General features: G+C 38.9%; 1 long non-coding RNA gene across 1 annotated transcript; it reads right to left on the reverse strand.

Annotated features, from left to right (window-relative positions):
* Positions 1 to 2,310: 2,310 nt before the first annotated feature.
* Positions 2,311 to 9,848, reverse strand: LOC119152536. The gene is made up of 3 exons (XR_005105802.1): positions 9,649 to 9,848; positions 8,234 to 8,409; positions 2,311 to 3,842 (listed from the first exon to the last, which is right to left on the reverse strand). It is a non-coding gene; the product is annotated as an uncharacterized LOC119152536 (long non-coding RNA).
* Between the last annotated feature and the right edge of the window lie 67 nt (positions 9,849 to 9,915).

Here is a 9,915-nt window from a genome sequence, read left to right on the forward strand (position 1 = left end):
TGTCATGACAATTCATCCTCAGAATGATATGCCAAGGATCCATAATACAACACAGCAGCTGCATATTTAAAAGAAAAAATAGGGAAGGAAGCACAAAATCAGATCCTTTTTCTTTCATAATATGGGCCCAAACCTATAATTGCAAGAATTACGTTCCTAATTATCATTACGACTCATTTTTTCTCATCTCATTATTTACATTTATACATGAGTACACCTGAGATTTCTTTACAAATCATATTCTGAAACATTTCTGTATTTGCCTAAGGTGTAAAATATAATTTGAATTTGTGACTTTCCCCTTCTTCCCCTCTGAGGAAAAGATTGTCAGTCTATTTACAGCTAATCAGATATAGACATGCTCTGACTTGAAAAAGATTTGTCTAAGGACTGTGTAGGGTTTACAGCATATTAGGGTAGTAGGCTATCATTCTGCGAGACAGTAAATAGCTTGAAGAAATAATTTTGTCCCAGGAGAGTTCCTATCAGATGAGATATTGTCTGTTTGTACCACTCTAACTTTATGCTGGATCAGGCATGATTTACCCTGCTCTACTGGCAGAAAGCTGGCATAAAATCTAAATAAACACTGTAACACATGCTCTGGCTGATTTGATAAAAATGCAGTTGTGTGCTCACGCCAATACAGATCAAATTTTTACTGCCAGGAAATCCGGCATGCACAGATTTTATATTACTTAATGCAGAACTACAACCTTATATTGCATCATTTTTTCTGCATATAGGTTTTTAATTACATTATTATGGGCACAAATAAAGAATACAGGTTTGTTTGACAATTACTTACGTGGAGTGAGTCTACTGTAGTATAATGGTTCTCCAAACAGGGACAAACCTGACATTCAGAAAGTATGAATGTCTCGTTCATAACACTGGCATGCATTATTTTGTACCTTTACGGTCTAAACAGAAATTAACTTACTCAAGGCAAAAGAGGCTGTAACACCCCTCTGTAAAAAAGATATCGGACTGGCAGTATATCTGCTCCACTGGAGATATACTTACGTAGGTATTTTTTGTGTTTTGTGCTGTCTGTGTAGTTGAATCCCTATTCAGCACAAATTACTAGAAGTACATGGTTGTTGTTACCACTGGAGGAAAAGTTTAGTCTCTTAAGAGTACTCCTGGCAAGACTGCATTGAACATAGATTTTAACAGGGAAGTTCCCAAATCCTTACTCAGGTTGAAGACAACCTCTCTCCCTTCTGACTCTCTCTAGGCTCTTTGTAATGCCCCTGCAGCTCCCAATCCTAACAAACTGATGTTTAAATTATAATATTGTATTGCTTCTTTGGAATATGGATTTCTCATTCAGTTTCAGCCTAGTCCTGGTCATTATTCAAATTAAAAGGAAGAGACAGGGGTGCAAAGAGATAAAATATGGATACATACACACTAAGCCTGCTTTTCCAGTGCCTTGTGTTTTATTTAGTCATACACACCCCTGCTAGGTGAGTGCAAAACACAAGTCGAGTGCTCCTATTTTGATTTGTTAGTATTATACACTTACTTTCGAAAGGGTTTAATAATGAAAGACTTGCAAGGTATTCTAGTGTAACTCACTTGTTGCTACAGTATCTAAAAATTTGCCAGAAATGTATTGAGGAAAGCATGCATTTGATAGGAGGGCAAGTTTTAAAAGACTTCAGTCCCTTCCCACTCAATCTCCCTCTCCTTGGTAGCACAGGCTAGCTTGACAGGCACGATTCTGCTCATATGATACAGTAGCAACCATCTGACTGAGCAGCTCTGTCATCTCCACATAGCTGCATCTGACCCCTGACTGAGTGATGTTACCATCATCTACCATATGTTCAGTGGTCTTTATATGTCTCTTCCAAGGGGAGGGAAGTAAAACACAGGCACTAGAGTGTTTTGCTTGCACAGCATTTTGGGTTTTTTGGTCCTTTCTCTTTTTCTGGCAGTATTCAATGAATTGAGGAGAATAAAGGTGCGTATCCTTATCATATATAAATAAAAAAAATGAATTGGAATAAGAGAACTAGTTAATATTACCCTCCATGAAAATGTTCCTTGTATAAATATAAAGGATTGAGTTCACCTGTTCTAGAGCACATCAATAACAATTAAACCTGCCTGCCTAACAGGTTTACTGCTGCATTTTTACATGACTTAGAAACTCTGCATCTAGCTTCATATAATTTCAGACTGATGTGTATGGTCAAGAAAACATAACCATAACACAAAATACTACATTCTTCTGCTTTCCAGTTGTCCTTAAATATTTAATGTATTTATTACATACAAAATAATTACATTCCTCTCATCACAGGATCTTGATTAGTCCCAAAAGGATATGGCTGTCTCTTCTTACATAAGGCTTGAATTCATAACCTAGCATATGGAGTACTCCCGCAGGTAAAAGGCTGGGCCCACAATTTGTCCTCCCAAAAGTTTTAATGCTTGCATTAACCAGAGGAAATCTAACTCCAGCTCTGAATGTCTTGAGGAATTTGGCCACACCTATGGCAAAACCCTAACTTAAGAGTAGAGGCTCTGACGAGATGCTTGGCAAACTGAACCTCACTCAGCACCAGTGCCATTGCTTGTAAAGGGTTAGAAGTTGCTAACATACTTAGGTAAACCTCATTTACCTTCTCCTGACACTATTTTAGAAGTAAGTCCCAGACAATGTGGGAATTGTACATAAAAATCAGTATGTTCTTAGCCACTGCTGAAGTACAACATGCATTTGTAAGGCAAGACAACACTTCCTTTTACACACACTACAAATGGTTTAAGTAAGTTTGTGGCACACTTCATTTTGTACCTTTACTTGAGAAGCTGAAAGTGAGGGTTCTGTCAAGGTCTGGATCCTGTAAACTTTTGCTATGAGTTGTTTTGAGCTGACTTGTGCTTCTGGGAAGCACCCATAACTTTCACAGGAAATCAGGAAGACTAAAATTAGAAAGACGATATGTATGCAGATGAGGCTGTTTTAGGGAGCAATTCATTGCTAAGCTATATGGTGGGTTTTTGGCTAGAAAAATGCTCTGGAACATGCCATGCACATATGTTATTGGGCTTTATAGAGGCCTGCAGTGCTTACTTTTTAACAAGCTTCAGGCTAGATGACTATATATTTGTATAGTTACATAGTGCCAGATTAATTGTATGGATTGCATGGGATAAGTGTTGATTGCTTTTTTAATTACATGTCAAATTGAACATAAACCTTGGTGCGTACTCTTCTGTGAGCATGGGGTGCTGTTGTATCTGATCTTACAGATTGGCTGCTTTATTCTTCTTTAAAACATTCCAACATAATGGCCATTTCTTTATGACTAAGTGGACAACCAATGTCTAAATAAACAAACAACTTTATTAATATTAGAAACATATAAAAGGAAATGTTTAAGATCAATGTGATCAAACCTTCTGTCAGCTAACAAAACATGTTTTTTAACTACCTAGTACACTTTGGCAAGCCAAGTGCAAACTAAAGCTAAAGTGAAATCTGTGAAAATTAAGTCTATAAATGGACTGTTATAATTTTTATGTGGTATTGCTCAGGGACCTCGTCATTAGTCTTTATAAAATCTGTATCTGCACATAAACTTTAGATGCTGAAACTACTCATTACCCTTCTAACAAGTGCCTTCTTTCTTCATTTTTTTTCATGCCACTAAGTTGTCAGAGTTTCTTATTCCTTATTCCTGTTGTACCTGCAGCAAATCTTAGAATTTGGTGTTCCTTTTACATCTCCACAGCAATGTCATTGGGAATGAGATGCCCTTGTTTGCCATCTGTAGCAATGCCTTGCTCAGTCCGCTAAATGGCCCTTCTGTACTCAAGAGTACCTGCAAAATTAAAGAAAGACAATTCATTAATCAGAAATTCAAAAGAAAAATGTTACCTAGCTTCTTTATGATACAGGCCCCAGTTAAATTTTAATACAATGGCCATGCTGTCTTTGTAAGCAAGGAGAAGGTATGCTGTTCCAGTAGAGGAATTTCTTCAGCCAATAAAAAGATTTTGTAGACCCTGGTGACAATACCACATATCAGTGAATGTGAGTGTTAATAGCAGAACTGACCCAGCAAAATTCACCTTATTAACTAAACAAATTGACCACAGTTCTGGATGCATAAGTTTGTAAGTATTATTTATTAGAAAATGGCAAAGGCTACCAATGAGCTGCTGATGTAATTGCTGCTACTGATAAGTATAATCAGGCTGTATCCTACAACTTCCTCCCCTTCCTCATAAAAACAGAAAAAGCAAGGGCAAAAACTGAAAACATGGACTTTTCCACAGAAGACTTCAGCAATTTACTCCTCACTATGAATGCCTGCCAAAGAACAGGAGCTGTATGTGTGCATAATTTTCACAGCCCCTCGCTAAAATAAAAAATAAATAAATTTTAAAAAAGACTTATGAAGACAGACTGACTTTTGGTGGATTTGAACTCTGATATGTTTTGTCCAATGAAGAGGTCTATTATCAGTAGCCTAAGTTATGACTTAACTATCTTAGTTTCCCATCATGTTTGAATGAAAGGCATCTAATTGTATGAACGGTCATGTACGCCTATTTAAAATCATTAGGTCACTACTATGACACATTTACACTTGGTTGTGTATTCATCATTTCCCCCCCTCAATAATAATGTGGACTTTGGGATGGAAGGCAGGCTTCTGCATAAGCTGCTTAAATGGTTTTTGCCCTTAACAGAAGCCAATCTCTCTAGGAAAACCAACAGGGTAACAGATACAGCTAAAAAAAAATGCCTATTAGCTTGAAACATCGGTTCATTCACTTCGATCCTATGGGGACATCTGTGAATTCATTGCTAAAATCTCCTAGGACAGCTAGCGACCATTTCTGAAACAAACCCAAAACTGAGGTATGCAGTCTGTTTCCCATCACCGCTTAGCAAACACAGGTCTGTTCCTATGGTCAGCTACTACGAATCACTGGCTTGTCAAAACACGGGTTCATTAGCTGTCAAGAGTAGCCTGGAACAGTGTTTTAAGACTGAATAGAATATAAAGTGCCTCAAAAGCTTCATGGAACTGCGATGGAAAGGCAGGTAAGCAGGACGAAGACATACAAGAACGCAGAACAGGAGGAATGCTAGTAGTGGCCTGCTTCTGTTTGTTAACTTTAACTCACTGTATCAACACTAACACTTAAAGAGAGAGAACAGCACCCGAGGTAGACAGACACTTGTGGACAACCTAGAAGACGGTGATTGCAGTGAACCAAGGAAATTACCATAGGAATTCATATCAATGTAAGTGGTATCATGCTACAGAACAAAATGTACATGTAAGCACAGCGGCATCTTATAAAGATAATCCCAAGATAAAGTTAAACTGGGAAAAAAACCCCAACCAACAAACAACTGAAATTCGGCTAAATCAGTATTAGATGAAAACTACACGAAAAGTGTCTATGTTAGTGGTATTTCCTATGGGGGAAACAAACAGACAAACCAACCAACCAAGCCAGCTCCTTTTAAAACCAAGACAAGGTTACCAATATTATTAAATTTGTGAAATTAAAGCCACTGGAAAAACTCTTATGGACTTCACGGGATTTAACTATATCACTGCACAGACAAACATAATCTGGTTACCTAAGCGCTTGGTTTGCCAGTGCTGTAGTAAAATACACACAGTACAACTCTGCCCAGTGTGCAAAAGGTCATACCTGTACGGTCAAGAACTGAGTTGGATGTACAGAAGTACTAAAATTATTTGCAGTTGCATTAAGGAGTTCAAATTATTTTCTGACTTTAATTCTACATTTTACATACACTATTTCATTACCTACAATGCCATACATTACCAGCGCTAAGGCAAGAATACCCATACCTGCGCTCATGAACCGCAGCGTACCAGTGCACAGTCTACTTCCCAACCCTCTAGACAGGTCTTATCCCCAGTCTCCTTGCTACCCTTATTATTGCTGCGATATTATGACCAAGCACTTCACATATCACACCATTTACAAAGACTAAGAAATAACAGTTGACTCTCTTATCAATGAAAAACTGAGCCCCATAACAGCGACTGTGAAGAATATTAACTCTGTCTTAGCCAAAAGAAGCAAATGGATTAATGTAAATTTCACTTTGTGGCTATTCACACTGTATTTTCAAATTTTGAAAAAGAAATTCTGCATAACGTATGCATTCCGCATCCCTTCATTAAAAGACCCTGTGACATAATACTAAAACCTTTTAGGTAGGTCTACATGTAGCACTTCAAATAAGTATGAAATAAAGATGTCTTAAGAAATGTAAGCAGATACTGTTTTGAAATAAGACATCAAGCATTGCATTGACCTCAACAGTAAGCACTTCCAAGCTTTATCAGCTTAAAACTAAATCATCGGTGCATCCTGTATATTAAGCTGGCTTTAAAAATATCCAACATCCATGGAGCTGACTGATTGTTCTATAATTCCAAATTTACTGAGACATTCCTACATTCCTCCGCATGCAGTTTGCCTCCCAATCCGTCCTGAATGTAGCCTGTCTTTATGTGATAACAGATGTTTCTTCAGCTTCAAAATCAATGGAAAATAAACTTCAGCCATGATAATAGCTTGTATCAGAGTTCAACTTCTGTTTGTGAAACTTTGCTCTCATTGTGTTTTTCACTGAGTTCGGTCTCCTCTCCAGAGACTGTAATGAGCAGCGTTTGAAAAGAGAAAAGTGAAGAATGTAACTCTGAGTTGAGGCATTCACCTCCTAATGGAAAAGTCCCCTAGAAGCATCCTGCCTACTTCTCTCTAAAAAAAAAGTAATAAATGTTAGACAATTATTTTGTATGTGGAGTAAAGTAGGTGGCAACTGATCTATCTGCAAAATTCTTAGGACAAAGGTACAATAGTTAGCCATAGTATATCTGACACATTATAATACAGAAGACTACCCTGAAGAAGAAAATATATACTGATGTGGAGAGACGTTGAACATCTAACACCAGTGAGCAAATAGCTTTACAAGATACTACTGCTGGTTTTTTCCTTTTTGCTAGAACAAATCATGTCAGATATTTCAGAGACTGCTATGAACATTAATGCCTATCAACCTTCAAGAATTAGAGGATACGCAAGTAACAATAGATGAGATTGCATTAAAATATAGTGGTAATTCATTTTCTAGGTATTCTTCAAATTCTGTTAGGTTAAAAAAACCCTATAAAATTAAATAATTAACAACAACAGAAGCTATAACATATGTAATTAGAAACTCGGTAATACTCCATATATATTTTTTCAGGATTCACTAAGCTCTTCAAGGGAAACAGTGATACACAACTATCACTACTTTGCTCCTCGTATCAAATCTGTATGAATAAAATAGCTGTGCATTAATTCCAGAATCTGGAAAATTCTGACAGTTTTTTTCACAGGTAACCCAGGATGCTCAATTTTCCTTTCACTAATCATACTGCTGTAATTACTCCACTGCCACCTTAGCAATAGTTAGGCTCCCCAATCATGGGTCAGGATCTATGACAGCTGGCTGTCAATTAGTTCAAAATAAGATTCGTTCACACCAAAAGAACCAACAAAAAATGCACATAAAGAACAGCAGAAGAAACATAGTAATGCTAAAATACTTTTCAGGACCCTTTACTAGTCATCATAGCTTTATAGAACATAATGTTTATGCTTTACAGGGACAGACTTTTTGCCTTGGCAAACCAAGGACAGGTGAAGAAGAAACACTGGTAACAGTCATGGTGGAGAAACTGTTTTTTTCTGGTGTTTCTCTGGCAGGTAAATCTAACAGCAGGGTAACAAAATTTGACTGAAGTTGAAACTAGTCTGCGCCAGGACAGGAAGACATTTGCTTGTTGTATTTGAGGTAGCAGATCATGAGTGCCTCTGTCATCTAATGATGATGTTCTGGCATCAAAGGTGCCTGCAGCTGCACTGGGACCTTAACTTTCTTGGCACTTTGTATCTGGACTTGTCTGAGGAGTATGTTAACAAGGGGGCAACCAGCCAATGTTTCTCCAGTTCAGAACCTACATGTTTTCAGTCGTTTCTACCTCCTAGGTTTGGAAATGTTCTAATCCAAGTATACTTAGCATATTTAGTATTTGTATTATACTATTTCTAATGTATTTCTCTATTTCCTAGTATTCAAATTCTTCTCAAGTCAGTCTTTCAAACAATTCCATTTCTTTGGGACAGGTTTCTGGGACTCCGCTTGGTTTCCAGTTCTTACCTGGGGATCAAAAATTGCCACCGTTTTGCTGCACTAGATCCAAGCCAAGGCTCACAGAAGTAAATAGAGGTATCCCAGCCAAGCCCAGGTGGCAATACAATCTCTTAAGAAAGCATCCAGAGCAGGACAGAAGGCTAGAAACGCTTGTGGTAGCCACACCGATTCCTGAAAGCATTCTTTCCAGAATATAGCAGAACACCACGTTAATGCAGTGGAAAACCACCTGCTTTCAAATAAATGTCTAGATTTATTTAGTCAGTCTGTATGAATTTAAAGGTAAGATCTTGATAGAAACATGGGTAAAAGTACTTTGCACCTTTTACTACTTGTTTCTGTTTTCCGAACTCATATTTACAATACAAAGGAAGTTAAGAGAGCATAGTAAGATGTTGTGGAAAATCTAAATTAAACTCACGAGGGAAGGAAACCCAGAGTTAAGAGTGCAACTCCTGTCTTTTTCTGACCTGCAACAGAGCAGAGCTGTGCCCTGTGACAATCCAAACATACAATTCTGTGATAAAAACTGTTGTCAACACAATCAAGCTGTAACTTGTTAAGATAAAAGGAATTTTTTAATAGTGTTTACTTATACATATATTAAATAGAGCCTGCTGGGTTAAGAGAAATAGTAGTAGTATTTTAATTGCAGGTCTTTAACTGGCAAGAACTTCATCCTGTTTCCTCACAGAGGTAGTCATTACTGAACTGGCTCAGAGGCCAGAAGATTAAATACCTAACCCATACACAGTGTGTTGAAAACACAGAGCTTTATGTAAATGCTAAGTATCATTAATGTTATTTTCCACTGGGTTGAGTCTCTTGCACCATCTACCAGCCTTTGTGCAAACAACTGAGGTTTTCAACTTTTGTGACTGAATTTACATAATGTATTATTCTTAAGGCTGATGTTACTACGCAGGGATGCTTCAGCACCACAGAGTTACGTGGAATAACCACGTTTCTCAAGTCCAAAGTACTCCCTGACTCACACTCTGGCTGCAGGGAGAGTGGCTGGGCCCAGCCTGCACTCCCTAGGCCGTTACACGTCTGTAGAGTGGCTCTTCAGCATCACCTGATGCGACAGTCAGTTTTGCTTGGGAACACATTCCCAAGATGAGAGGAACAGAAGGGCTAAATTCTGCCCAGGTCTTTGTTTTCTCTGCAGGTAAGTGTCATCCTACTGAGGTGACCTACACGTACCCACTCTCTCCTTGAAAATAAGAAAGTCTTGTTAGTGTTTCTCCTCAGGTAACTGAGCAAACTCACTGCCAGGCATGAGTTGTACAACAAGATACATAGTAAAGCCACCTAATGCACTGCCACTGCCACATGCACAAGGAGTAATTCTAGTGGACAAGCCTACTGTTAGCAACCATCCCGCTTTCTGACGGCAAAAAACGGAAGGCTGTATTTACCCTAAGCACTGAAGTGCACCAAGCACTCCCTTGAGCTACCTTCAAGCCGGGCTGCAGTGTCACCTCAGTGGCACGCCTGCGTTCACTCAGGCGGGCAGCAAAACCACCTCGGAGCAGACGCGTCGCTTATCTCAGCACCCGCCGAAAGGGCGCCGCACGACGTGGCTGCACCCCGGCGGCCAGCACCGCCGGCCTTCGACCTCTTCCCCTCCGCGGCGCGGCGCGACCCGCCCCGCCCCGGCCCGGCCCGCGGGTCTAACGCGCCAG

The sequence above is a fragment of the Falco rusticolus genome, chromosome 1 (genome assembly GCF_015220075.1).
Source record: "Falco rusticolus isolate bFalRus1 chromosome 1, bFalRus1.pri, whole genome shotgun sequence".
In the NCBI taxonomy this organism is placed as follows: domain Eukaryota; kingdom Metazoa; phylum Chordata; class Aves; order Falconiformes; family Falconidae; genus Falco; species Falco rusticolus.